Genomic DNA, 12,158 nt, shown 5'->3' with positions numbered 1-12,158 from the left:
GGAGTCAGAACCCAGCCTCTCTGATCCCAGCCACGCTCTTCTAGGAGCAGGCTCCACAGAGCGACCCCCGTGGGTTCCCGAGCCCCAGGCCAAAACAGCCCCGGGAGCCCGAGCCCAGTTGCTCCAAACTCTCCCGGCTCGGTGCACGCTCCACTAGGAACAGGGTCAAAGACGCAGTCCCCGCGGGCTCCCCAGCCCCGGGCCAAAACTGTTCCGGGAGTCAGAGCCCCGCCGCCCCTCAGTGCACATTCCACTTGGAACTGGCGTCGGCATGCAGTCCCCGCAGGTTCCCCCGCCCCGGGCCAAAGCAGCCCGGGGAACCAGAATCCAGCTGCTCAAAGTCCGGCGCACGCCTTGCCAGGAGCGAGCCCCGAAGAGTATTCTCCTCAGGTTCTCCAGTCCCGAGCCTGAGCGATCTGTCTGCGAGACGCAGGCAAATACCAGCCTGGAATCACCTGTTCCATAGTTGAATGAGCTGAGATCAGTAGAAAACAGGGATCATTACATCAGCTCTCCAAGATGGCGGCTGCTGTCCTCCTCCGTGGTCCTACTGGTGTCGAGAATCGAATTGGACCGCTTCTCTCCTCTGTCTCAAAGCCGGAACTCAGCACTAAGCACGGCCAGTTCACCCCTGGCAGGAGCCCCCAGAATCCGCATTGCTGTACTCCCACTCCGGTACCTCGGTACCTCGCCACTACTCAGCGCGCGCCCCAGACTCCATCCGCGGGGCGGTCCGCCGAGCAGGTTCTGCTACCCTCCGTGCGGAGAAATCACCCGCGACCGAGCCCCCGCAGTCGAATCCCGCACACTGGAAATCCATCCTTTAGATTCTGGAGCACCTTGATTTCACTGGAAATTCCCCAAAAGGTAGCCTTCAGCCGTTTCACCTCGTCTTTCTCCTGCACAGTGACGCGGCGCACTGGGGTGATGCACTCCCATCGCCGCCATCTTCTCTTCCCAGGGTATATTTTTCCATCTTCTAAGATCTTCTTCCATTTCTCTCTTTAAGGTTCTGTAGTTTTCATTGTATAAGTCTTTCACCTCTTTTGTTAGTTTGATTCCCAAGTATTTTATTTTTTTTGAGGATATTTTGAATGGAGTGGTTGTCCTCATTTCCATTTCAGAAGATTTGTCACTGATATACAGGAACACCTTTGATTTATGCGTGTTGATTTTATATCCTGCCACTTTGCTGAATTCATTTATTAGCTCTAGTAATTTCTTTGTAGACCCTTTTGGGTCTGCTAGATATAGAATCATGTCATCTGCAAATAGTGATAATTTAAGTTCTTCTTTTCCTATTTTTATGCCTTTAATTTCTTTCATCTGTCTAATTGCTCTGGCCAGTGTTTCAAGAACTATGTTGAAGAGAAGTGGTGAGAAAGGGCATCCCTGTCTTGTTCCAGATTTTAGAGCGAATGCCTTCAATTTTTCTCCATTCAGAATGATGCTAGCCTGAGGCTTAGCATAAATAGCTTTTACAATATTGAGGTATGTTCCTGTTATCCCTAGTTTTTCTAGAGTTTTGAACATAAAGAGATGCTGTACTTTGTTGAATGCTTTTTCTGCATCTATCGAGATGATCATATGGTTCTTATCTTTAAGTCTATTGATGTGGTGAATAACATTTATTGATTTCCGTATATTGAACCAGCCTTGCATCCCAGGGATGAATCCTACTTGATCATGGTGCACAATTTTTTTGATATGTTTTTGTATCCGATTCGCCAGAATTTTATTGAGGATTTTTGCATCTAGGTTCATTAGAGATATTGGTCTGTAGTTTTCTTTCTTTGAAGTGTCTCTGTCTGGTTTAGGAATCAGGGTGATGTTGGCCTCATAGAATGAATTTGGAAGTTCTCCCTCTTTTTGTATTTCCTGAAATAGCTTGAAAAGTATTGGTGTTAGTTCCTCTTTAAAGGTTTTGTAAAACTCTGCTGTATACCCATCCAGTCCTGGGCTTTTCTTAGTTGGTAGTCTTTTGATGGTTTCTTCTATTTCCCCTATTGTTATTGGTCTGTTTAGGTCGTCTATATCTTCCTGACTCAATCTGGGCAGATCATATGACTTAAGAAATTTATCGATGCCTTCACTATATTCTATTTTATTGGAGTATAAGGATTCAAAATAATTTCTGATTATCTTCTGTATTTCTGAAGTGTCTATTGTGATATTGCCTTTTTCATCCCGTATGCTAGTAATTTGGGTTCTCTCTCTTCTTCTCTTCATTAGCATGGCTAAGGGTCTGTCGATCTTATTTATTTTTTCAAAGAACCAACTTTTAGTTTTGTCAGTTTTTTTCAATTGTTTCTTTTGTTTCGATTTCATTGATTTTAGCTCTGATTTTAATTATTTCTTGTCTTCTACTTGTTTTGCTGTTGTTTTGCTCTTCTTTTTCTAGGATTTTGAGATGAAGTGTGAGATCATTTATTTGTTGTTTTTTTTTCTTTTTTTAAGGAATGAACTCCAAGCAATGAATTTTCCTCTTAGAACTGCTTTCATTGTGTCCCATAGATTGTGATATGTTGTGTCTGTGTTTTCATTTATCTCTAAGAATTTTTTAATTTCCTCCTTGATGTCTTCTATAACCCATTGATCATTCAGTAACCTATTGTTCATTCTCCAAGTGATGCATGATTTTTCCTTCCTTCTTTTATCGTTGATTTCCAGTTTCATTTCATTATGATCAGATAGGATGCATGGTATTATCTCTACTCCTTTATAATTTCTAAGAGTTGCCCTGTGACATAATATATGATCTATTTTTGAGAAGGATCCATGTGCTGCTGAGAAAAAAGTGTAACTACTTGATGTTGGGTGGTATATTCTATATATGTCAATTAAGTCTAGGTTATTAATTATATTGTTGAGTTCTATATTTTCTTTATTCAACTTTTGTTTGGAAGATCTGTCCAGTGGTGAGAGAGGTGTGTTGAAGTCTCCCATGATTATTGTATGGTGATCTATTAGACTCTTGAACTTGAGAAGAGTTTGCTTGATGAACATAGCTGCACCATTGTTTGGGGCATATATATTTATGACTGTTATGTCTTGTTGGTGTATGGTTCTCTTGAGCAGTATGTAGTGTCCCTCTTTATCCCTTTTGATTAACTTTGGTTTGAAATCTATTTTATTTGATATGAGTATGGACACTCCTGCTTGTTTCCAAAGTCCATATGAGTGATATGATTTTTCCCAACCTTGCACCTTCAGTCTATGTATGTCTTTTCCTATCAAATGTGTCTCCTGTAGGCAGCATATTGTTGGATCCTTTTTTTTTTTTTTTTTTGATCCATTCTACTAGCCTGTATTTCTTAATTGGTGAGTTTAAGCCATTAACATTTAGGGTTATTATTGAGATATGGATTGTTCTTCCAGCCATATTTGTTTATTTATGTTACTTAACATGGTTTGTTTTTCCTCTTTGATTATTTTTTCCTTTTACTGTACTACCTCCCACTGTTGGTTTTCATTGTTATTTTCCATTTCCTCTTCCTGTAATGTTTTTCCAAGGATGTTTTGAAGAGATGGTTTTCTAGCTGCAAATTCTTTTAACTTTTTTTTATTGTGGAAGGTTTTAATTTCATCTTCCATCCTGAAGCTTAATTTCGCTGGATACACAATTCTTGGTTGGAACCCATTTTCTTTCAGTGTTTGAAATATGTTGTTCCAGGATCTTCTAGCTTTCAGAGTCTGTGTTGAAAGATCAGCAGTTATCCTGCTTGGTTTACCCCGAAATGTAATCTGCTTCCTTTGTCTTGTAGCTTTTAAAATTTTCTCCTTATTCTGTATGTTGGGCATCTTCATTATAATGTGTCTAGGTGTGGATCTCTAATGATTTTGCACATTTGGCATCCTGTAGGCTTCTAGGATTTGGGATTCTGTCTCATTCTTCAAGTCTGGGAAGTTTTATCGTATTATTTCATTGAACAGATTGCTCATTCCTTTGGTTTGGACCTCTATATCTTCCTGTATCCCAATGACTCTTAAGTTTGGTCTCTTTATGTTATCCCAAATTTCTTGGATGTTCTGCTCATGGTTTCTTAACAGTCTCACAGAGCTGTCTATGTTCTTTTCAAGTTGTAATACTTTGTCTTCATTGTCTGATGTTCTATCTTCTAAGTGTTCTACTCTGCTGGTAGTATTCTCAATTGAGTTTTTAAGTTGGTTTATTGCTTCCTGCATTTCTAGGATTTCTGTTTGTTTTTTATAACCTCTATCTCCCTGTATAGTTGATCTTTTGCTTCTTAGATTTGTTTATGTAATTCATTGTCGAAGTAATCTTTCATTGTCTGATTTTGCTGCCTAATGTCTTCCTTGAGACTCCAGATCATCTGAAGCATGTATATCCTGAATTCTTTTCTGACATTCCATCTGCTGCAGAGATTACATCTTCTAAAGTTGAGTTGACCTGCATTGCTTGTTGTCCTTTCTTTCCTTGTCTTTTCATACTGCTCGCGTTTCTTTCTCCTTGGTGAAACTGTTGTGTTATTGAATTTTCCCCCTATATATTTATATTGCTCTTGTATAGTTGCAAAGTCTCCCTTTTCTGGAGAAAGACAATGTTAACAGTTCTCAATATCAATAGTACACCATCTAAGCACACGTTTTCCTTATTACTACATTTATAGCTAGACTCTATGTCTACAAATGTTGGTTTCGATTATTGTTTACAAATATAGTCATTAGTTTCATGAAAGGCATACCATTTCTGGTAGCTTGAAGAAAACTGGATTTCAGGTGTAGGATGTTATGTTTATGGGGAAAGGAGTGAGGGTATGGGGTTAATCTAACTTAGTAACTTTGGAGAGCTCTAACCAATAGATGGGTAATTTATGGAAGAATGTATAGATTCAAATTCCTATCTGTATTTATAAGATTACCCTACTTATGAATAGTAAAATTTAGGGGGTTGCAAGTGGGATAGAGGGAGGAAAACAGATAAAAAGGAAAGGGAGAGAAAAAAGAGAGTGGGGAAAAAGAAAATATGAGAAAAAAGAAAAGAAATAAAAAGGGGGAAGGGAGGTGGGGCATATGCAATTCCTCTATAGTATATTATTCTGGTGATTCAGTTGTTAAAGACCTTTTTCGTGCACAATTTTTGGTTTCACATATGTTGAGGTTGTGAAGACCTGAGGGGGAAGGGTAGAGTAGACTGGGTGAATGGCTGAAAAGAGAGAGAGAAGAGAGAAAAAGAAAGAAAAAAAGAAAAAAAAATGTCTCTCAGAACTCTGTTTTCTTTTCTTCCAGTTGGTGGCATTGTCTATTCCTAGCTTGAGTCTCTGGGTTCAGGATGGTGGTGGTATTCATTGTGAGAGGACTTGAGCTTCCACCTGTGGCCTCTCTACTCTTATTCTCCGAGATGTAAACCAGGTGCCTGATCCACTGCAGAACCACACTGGTAGCACGCCAGCCAACCGGTTGGTGGGTTTTAAGGGTTGGTGGGATTTTCCAAGATGAGTTCCATCAGTTTTTCTCATAAGGTGTTTGATGAGGTGGGGGTGTTGAGGAAACCTTATGTTTGTCAAGAGCTCGGTCAGGTGACCGCTCGGGCAGGCGGCAGGGCCCCTCCTCCAGTTGGAGAGGTCTGTCTACCACACCGGCGGGAGGCTGGGCTCCTCCAACTGGGGAGGTCTGTCTACCACACAGGCAAGCCACTGGGCCTGTTCTCCAGGTTGCAGGTCTGCCTACTGTGCAGGCGCAGGCTGGGGCTGGGCCCTTCCTCCAATTGGGGTGATCTGTCTACCACACTGGCGGGCTGCTGGGCCCCTTCTCCGAGATGCGCGGTCTGCCTACCTTGCAGGTGGCAGCTGGGCCCCACCTCCAATAGGGTGATCAGTCTACCAGCGCCGGCGGGCCGCTGGGCCTGTTCTCCAGGTCGCAGGCCTGCCTACCTTGCAGGCGCGGGCGGCACCTGGGCCCCTCCTCCAACTGAGGTGATCTCTGCTTGATTATCTTGACAGCCTTCCATGTGTGGTCTTTATTATCCAAGTAACCAAATAAACATGGGTTTTCAGGAGGCAGTCTCTTGCCTTTCCTTTTTCTCTACTATACAACTCAGAATTTCAGCAGCCAAGGGCAGATTTTGGTCCATGATACTTTATCTTGGCATATGGGAGGAAATTGAGCATTTTAGTTCAACCCTAGTAGCTGTAAACAAGGAAACTTTTGAGAATGGAAATAGTTGCTAAATAGAGAAGGAGCCTAAACATGGGCATAAACTGGGACTATCCAAAGAAACCTGCATAAATAGTTAACCTCCAGCTAAAATACTTTCATGATTCCTCTCCCTCATGATGTTTCTTCCTGCCATGTTTCATCCCTAGTTCAAACATGTTTCAGTTATCTTTTGTGAGGGATTCACCCAACCACTGTCTGACCTACCAGTACACTTGGAAACTGTGAAACCACAAATGAGGTGTAGCTTAAGTACCTCCTGTAAAATGATTTCACAGAACCTCTGATTGACCTCAAATGCTGTTTCACATCCTTTGTAGTGCTGCAAAAGATAATGCTCTAATCTTCTCATCTGCACTTTCTTTTCCAATTACACCATCCAAATTTCCTGTTATGGTGGTTGGCATATATTACTTAAACACACATGTACTCACATAAAATAAAACATAAATGAAGGTTTTGTCCCTAATCAAGGAAATTTGCTGCAAACAGCACTGCATCAATATGCTCTTTTGGTTATGCTTTTTGTACTTTATTGGTGACACTCAGAGGAAAGCATTTCAGATGTTTTCAAAGAACACTGAAGTGGTTTTCCAGCTAATTCTGCCAACATGACAGGCATGCTGAGCTGCTTCTCTCTGAATTCCTCTGACACAAGCCAACATCATTCTATTCTGGAGTTATCACTTATTAATTGCATTTTAATTGGTCTCAACCATTGCCAGCTAACAAGAGGAGATGACCATCAAGTGTGATAGATGCAAACTTGAAAGAATGGAGTAGAGACTACACATAAGTGGCCAATTGGAGAACTGGCTTATCTGAAAAAGTCATATAACTTCCACAACCACACTTCCTGATACTCCAAATGGTCTCTTGATGGTCTCCAGTTTTATATTTACATGGGATTATAATTGTTTATCTGTCAAGAAGGATGAATTCAAAGAACTAGATTCAAAACTAACACTGAGTCTAGGGTTTTACAAGCTCACAGAATAGAAAATGATAATAGTTAACAGTCATTCCTACCATATACCAAGGAGTTATCATGTTAAGGATTTAATATATATTGTCTCATTTAATCCTCAGAATCCTAGGATGAAGATACTCTTGTTATTTCCATTTTACAGATAGAAAACTGAGTAACCTGGTTGAGGTCATACAGAAGAGTAGTGGGGCTAGAACCTGATTCCAGAGCTTGTACCCCAGTATACATTATAGCTTATGGTATGTATACATGAAGTGCCAATCCACTGATGCTTGCCTTCAAAACTTCTTACCACCTTACTCTACAGACTCACCCCATATGCCTAAGGCATATTTTTACCCTTGTCCTATGACTATGGTAAGACACAAGTTTACTTAACCGGTCACACAGCCATTAATTCACTAAAAGGTAAACTACTGTAGCTGTGTAAAAAAAGGGAAGCCTTCTTACAGACTATGATATAAACAAAAGATTTCATAGGTGAGGTTATAGTTAACCTGTTTCTTCTAACCATAACAATGGGAATATTTTAATTGGAGGAAATAGAATGTATACAACGTAGAAATAGGAAAGCTCAGGATTGCTTAGGAAACATGGTGGTTCCGTGGGGACAGAGCATAATGTACTGCGATGGGAAATTCATTTGGAAAGGTGGTTTGGGGCCAGATCACAGAAATTATCAGACTAAGCCAGGCAGCCATGGACACCCAGAATGACTCATAGTTCCTTAGGGTTATGAACCATGGCATTCATTTTAGTGGTTCCCTACTCCCAATGGGACACTGCATGCTGTCTGGCTCATTGCAGGCATTTATAAATATGCTAAACATCTAAAGGAATGATGTGTCAGTCTTCCCAAGGCAATGTGCTTTTTAAAACATGATTCACAGCCATAAAGGAAAAAACATTTAAGTAGTGTAGTTGAAGTATTATAAGAAGATAGAGATGAATTTAAAGAGTTAGTAGGATTTCACTAGAATTTCTAAAATTGCATGAATTAATAATAACTAACATTCTCTGTGCTTGTGCTGTGTGCTGGCCAATGTCCTCACTGTTACATTTAGCATCTTATTTAATCTCTACAAACTGTACAAATCCATGCAATTATTATGGCCAGTGTCCATTCACAGATACTAGTGAACCATTAGTAATCTTTGTCACATTAAACTAAAATTAGTTGTAACTGGTGTGTAACTAGAATTTACAGAAGCTTCTAATTTAGGATTCAACTAAATACGTCCCTTGAGGCTTGGCAACATTGGAAACATTCCACTGCATGGACCTACAGTAATTAAAAGTCAAACTGTTTGCAGGAAGAAAACTTGTAATTAGAGAACCACTAGTATTATCTTGATTGGTCAGGGATTTCAACAGGTGCTATTCTTTGTTTTCAAGAAATATTATTACTTTACCCTCATTGATTTTACTTCAAATTTTTATGGGCTAATAAGGTCTAAAATTGGTGATGATTTTTTGGCTTAAATTTTTCAGTAACTGTCTTGGAAGAATTTAAGTATGGTTTCATCATATTGTTTTCCAATTTTGTATCATCGTAGGGTATTTTTTTTTACATTGGAATGTGGGAATTATTTAGATGAGTCCAGGAGAGAGAGAGAGAGAGAGAGAGAGAGAGAGAGAGAGAGAGAGAGAGAGAATATGGAAGAAAGGAGAAGAGAGGAGAGAAAAGGAGGGAAGAAATCTCCTGGGAAAAAAAAACACTAAATAATTGCCATTCATCACCACATCCTGCTCCCACAGATGACATTGCTATCTCCATGGTGCACTTTCCCGTGATCTAAGATGCAGCTTTCAGAGTCCTTCTCAGCCCAATATCCTAGATAGCATATGAGGGGGGAATAAAGCCCTATTTGCAATCTCTATCCTAAAGTTGTTAACAACTCTAATTTTTTATTACGAAAAATCCACAACATACTTACTGCTTATACATTACGATTTTTGCCTGGCACTCTTAGGACTTGTCAACATAATCAACATCACTACTCACACAGCCATGTTTAGGCATTCATGCTAACAGCTTCTTGCATTATCTCTTCTAGTCTTCACAATAACCAACCTCCAATATGTGATAGTTTCATAGTTTAATCCACAGAGGCAAATCTTATTTCCTAGCTGTTAACTCCACTGTAATCCCCAAAACCTAACAATTAAGGCATAGCATTTTGTGGGCAAAGAGAGAAATTTCTAAAAGATTAGTCTAGAAAAATGTCAGAAAGCAAATATCTCAGCAATCCTGAAGAAATGAGCGCAGATGCAATGAGCAAAAAATATGTGTAAAACACAAGGAGGCTGCACAGTGGACGTTTTCAAGGAAAACTAGGTTAGAGCTGAGATTAAGCCTTCAGATATTCATAAGGAACAAAGATTCTGCACCAGTCTGCATTATATCATCACACTTTATCTCCACAACCACCTACAAAGAAGGAAAACAAAATTCAATGAGATTAAGTCACCTTGCAAAGTCTCACCAACAGGAACCATGATTCAAACCTGGTTGCCTGAACCCAAGAGCTATACCTGTCCTACAAGGAAACCTGACAATGAGTGAGTGCCAGTTGGAAATGATTTGACTGGCCTCAGACAGCAGTCGCTAACATTCAGAGTCATTCAGAGTCCCATAGTTTGGAATGGCTGAGGTCTGTAACAGACTGAAAACAAGATCTAAGCAACCATTAGGGTTAAGTACAGAGGAGGAAGAAATAAAATGATCCCACATTTGAACACAGTCTTATCCAAGAATTTTATTTTAATCAAATATTTCTTCTCCCTTCTACAGCAAACTCTTATCCTTTCTCCCCCAAAGTACAAGTTGCAAGGGCTGTCATCATTCATTTTACTCCATTGTATTGTCATCAGACAAATAATGCTGGTGATTATTTCTGCTCAAGACTTGCCACTGAAGATGCATCTGAAAATGTCAACCTTCCATTTCTCATCTTAAAGACAACAACATTAAATAAGAACAGAAATTCACACAGGTGAACCCATCTGTGCTAAGCATAAAACCACACAATCTTCAGCATGAATCATTTCAGCATTTGAGATTTTTAAGTCAGATGGCCAACTTTGCCAAATTATTAATGTGTGGGGTGTTTATATCTTTTCTCAGGAACAGACTGAATTCAGAAGGAAGTTCTCACCCACACCCCCTTAGAATCTGAAATTTAAATTCAGGTTTTCAATGGCTTGGATTTTTTTTGACATTTTGAAAGCAATCTGGGTTTAGAGAAACAGCACCCTTTTCTCTTCTTATGCTTCATTAGTAATATATGTCTTTCTGTTCACCCACTCACCAATGGGCGGCTTCTAACTGTAATGTGCTTCCTCATCTTTCTGCATTCCCCAGGATAATAAAATCAGTCAAAGTCCATTCAAGTCTCTCTTTGTTGATGTTACAGACATTGCAGGGATGCAAGACCTTCTATGGGACCAGAAATGGAAGGGTGTTACTTTTCCCTATGGCTCACTTTGTCTTAATGTTCACTAATTGAGGGCAAATATCTTTCTCTTCATAAGACATTTCTCCAAATGGAGTATGACTTGTACACCAATAAAAAGTTAATAAATTCTTCCCCTAGTAAGCAGATTAACATGAACTTACAAGTGTACTTATTGAAAGAGCAGGATGCTCTATTTTAATTTTAGTATTATAGTCACAATAACAAAGACCAGTATTTTCTGAATTGTCACCTTTCATTTTGTATCATGTATCATAAAACTCAAATTTAGGAGCGTAAATGGAAAAATTTAGATTAAATATTATTACCAAATGTCTGATCCCCTAAATAAATATCTTTGTTAGCACTTTCTCTTATCCCAAGAGCAATACATGCTTCTTGGAAAGGTTTTGCTACAAACAGAAAGTAAAAGTCAAATTCACTGTACTCCACTCTCCAAAGTTAAGCTCTGCTGATATTTTACTGTAGGTCTCCCTGTCTTTCATCATTCCCTGTGAATTAATATACAGATAATTAATTCAATGGATGTGGGCAGAGGAAGCCTAATTGAAGTAATTTAAGTAAAAGGGGGATTTATAAAAAGGATAATAGGACGTCTTCCTGAACTCATAAGCAGAAATGTACCAGGCCTTAGAAACAGACTAACATGCTGCAGGGAATTGGAACTATCTGCTTTCTGCATCTTTACCTCTATTTCCCGATCCTGTGACAGAGAATGGCCAGTACCAACGTCTTGTGGTTTTATATTTCCTTTATTCAACATCACAGCCACACTAAAACCATACACACTTGTCCACAATTTCAAAGTCCTCCAGGAAGGAACTATGGATTCATCAAAGACCCCATTCCTGATCCAAGTACCTACGGACAGGGGCATGGATATGTTCTATAAGCAGAGCTGCTTCCATTGCCACTTTGTGTTAAAGAGGGACAATATAGAGAGGTAAGAAATCATGCCAACTGAAGAGACAGCCACACATAACCAGTAGTGGTAGTTTCATGTTTTTATTTTGTAAAAGTGAAAACACATGTTGTTTTATAATTCCCACCTTCACTTAATACATAATGGTTAGTGTTCAAATAAACCTCCTTTATTCCCCTTTATTTTTGTGATGGATGAAACTTTCTAAGCATATTTATTTTCCTAATGCAGTGCTTCCTAACTTCTTTTAGTTTATAGCACAAATACATAGAAAATAATACTTGGGTGCCCAACCCCCCTGAATAAACCAGAAGAAATATGAGTATATAGAGTTTAGTGTAAAATATATTTTCTGTATATTATAAAATTATGAGTAAAATGTAAAACAGTAAGAAAAGTAAAATACATATTAAATATTGAATTTATGTAAAGTTTTCAATTAAAATTTTCTCAGCATGTTTAATGCATGAAAACTTGAGCTTGCTTCCACAGTTCTAGCTTTTATTTATATTAGGGTTTAGGTTTGAAATAACTACACACAATTCTTGATGAAGAATTTTTCATGATGATATTTTCAAATTCTCATAATGATAAT

This window comes from Spermophilus citellus, assembly GCF_964194105.1.
Source record: "Spermophilus citellus genome assembly, chromosome: 9".
Taxonomy (NCBI): Eukaryota; Metazoa; Chordata; class Mammalia; order Rodentia; family Sciuridae; genus Spermophilus; species Spermophilus citellus.
Note: the sequence above shows the minus strand (reverse complement) of the source record.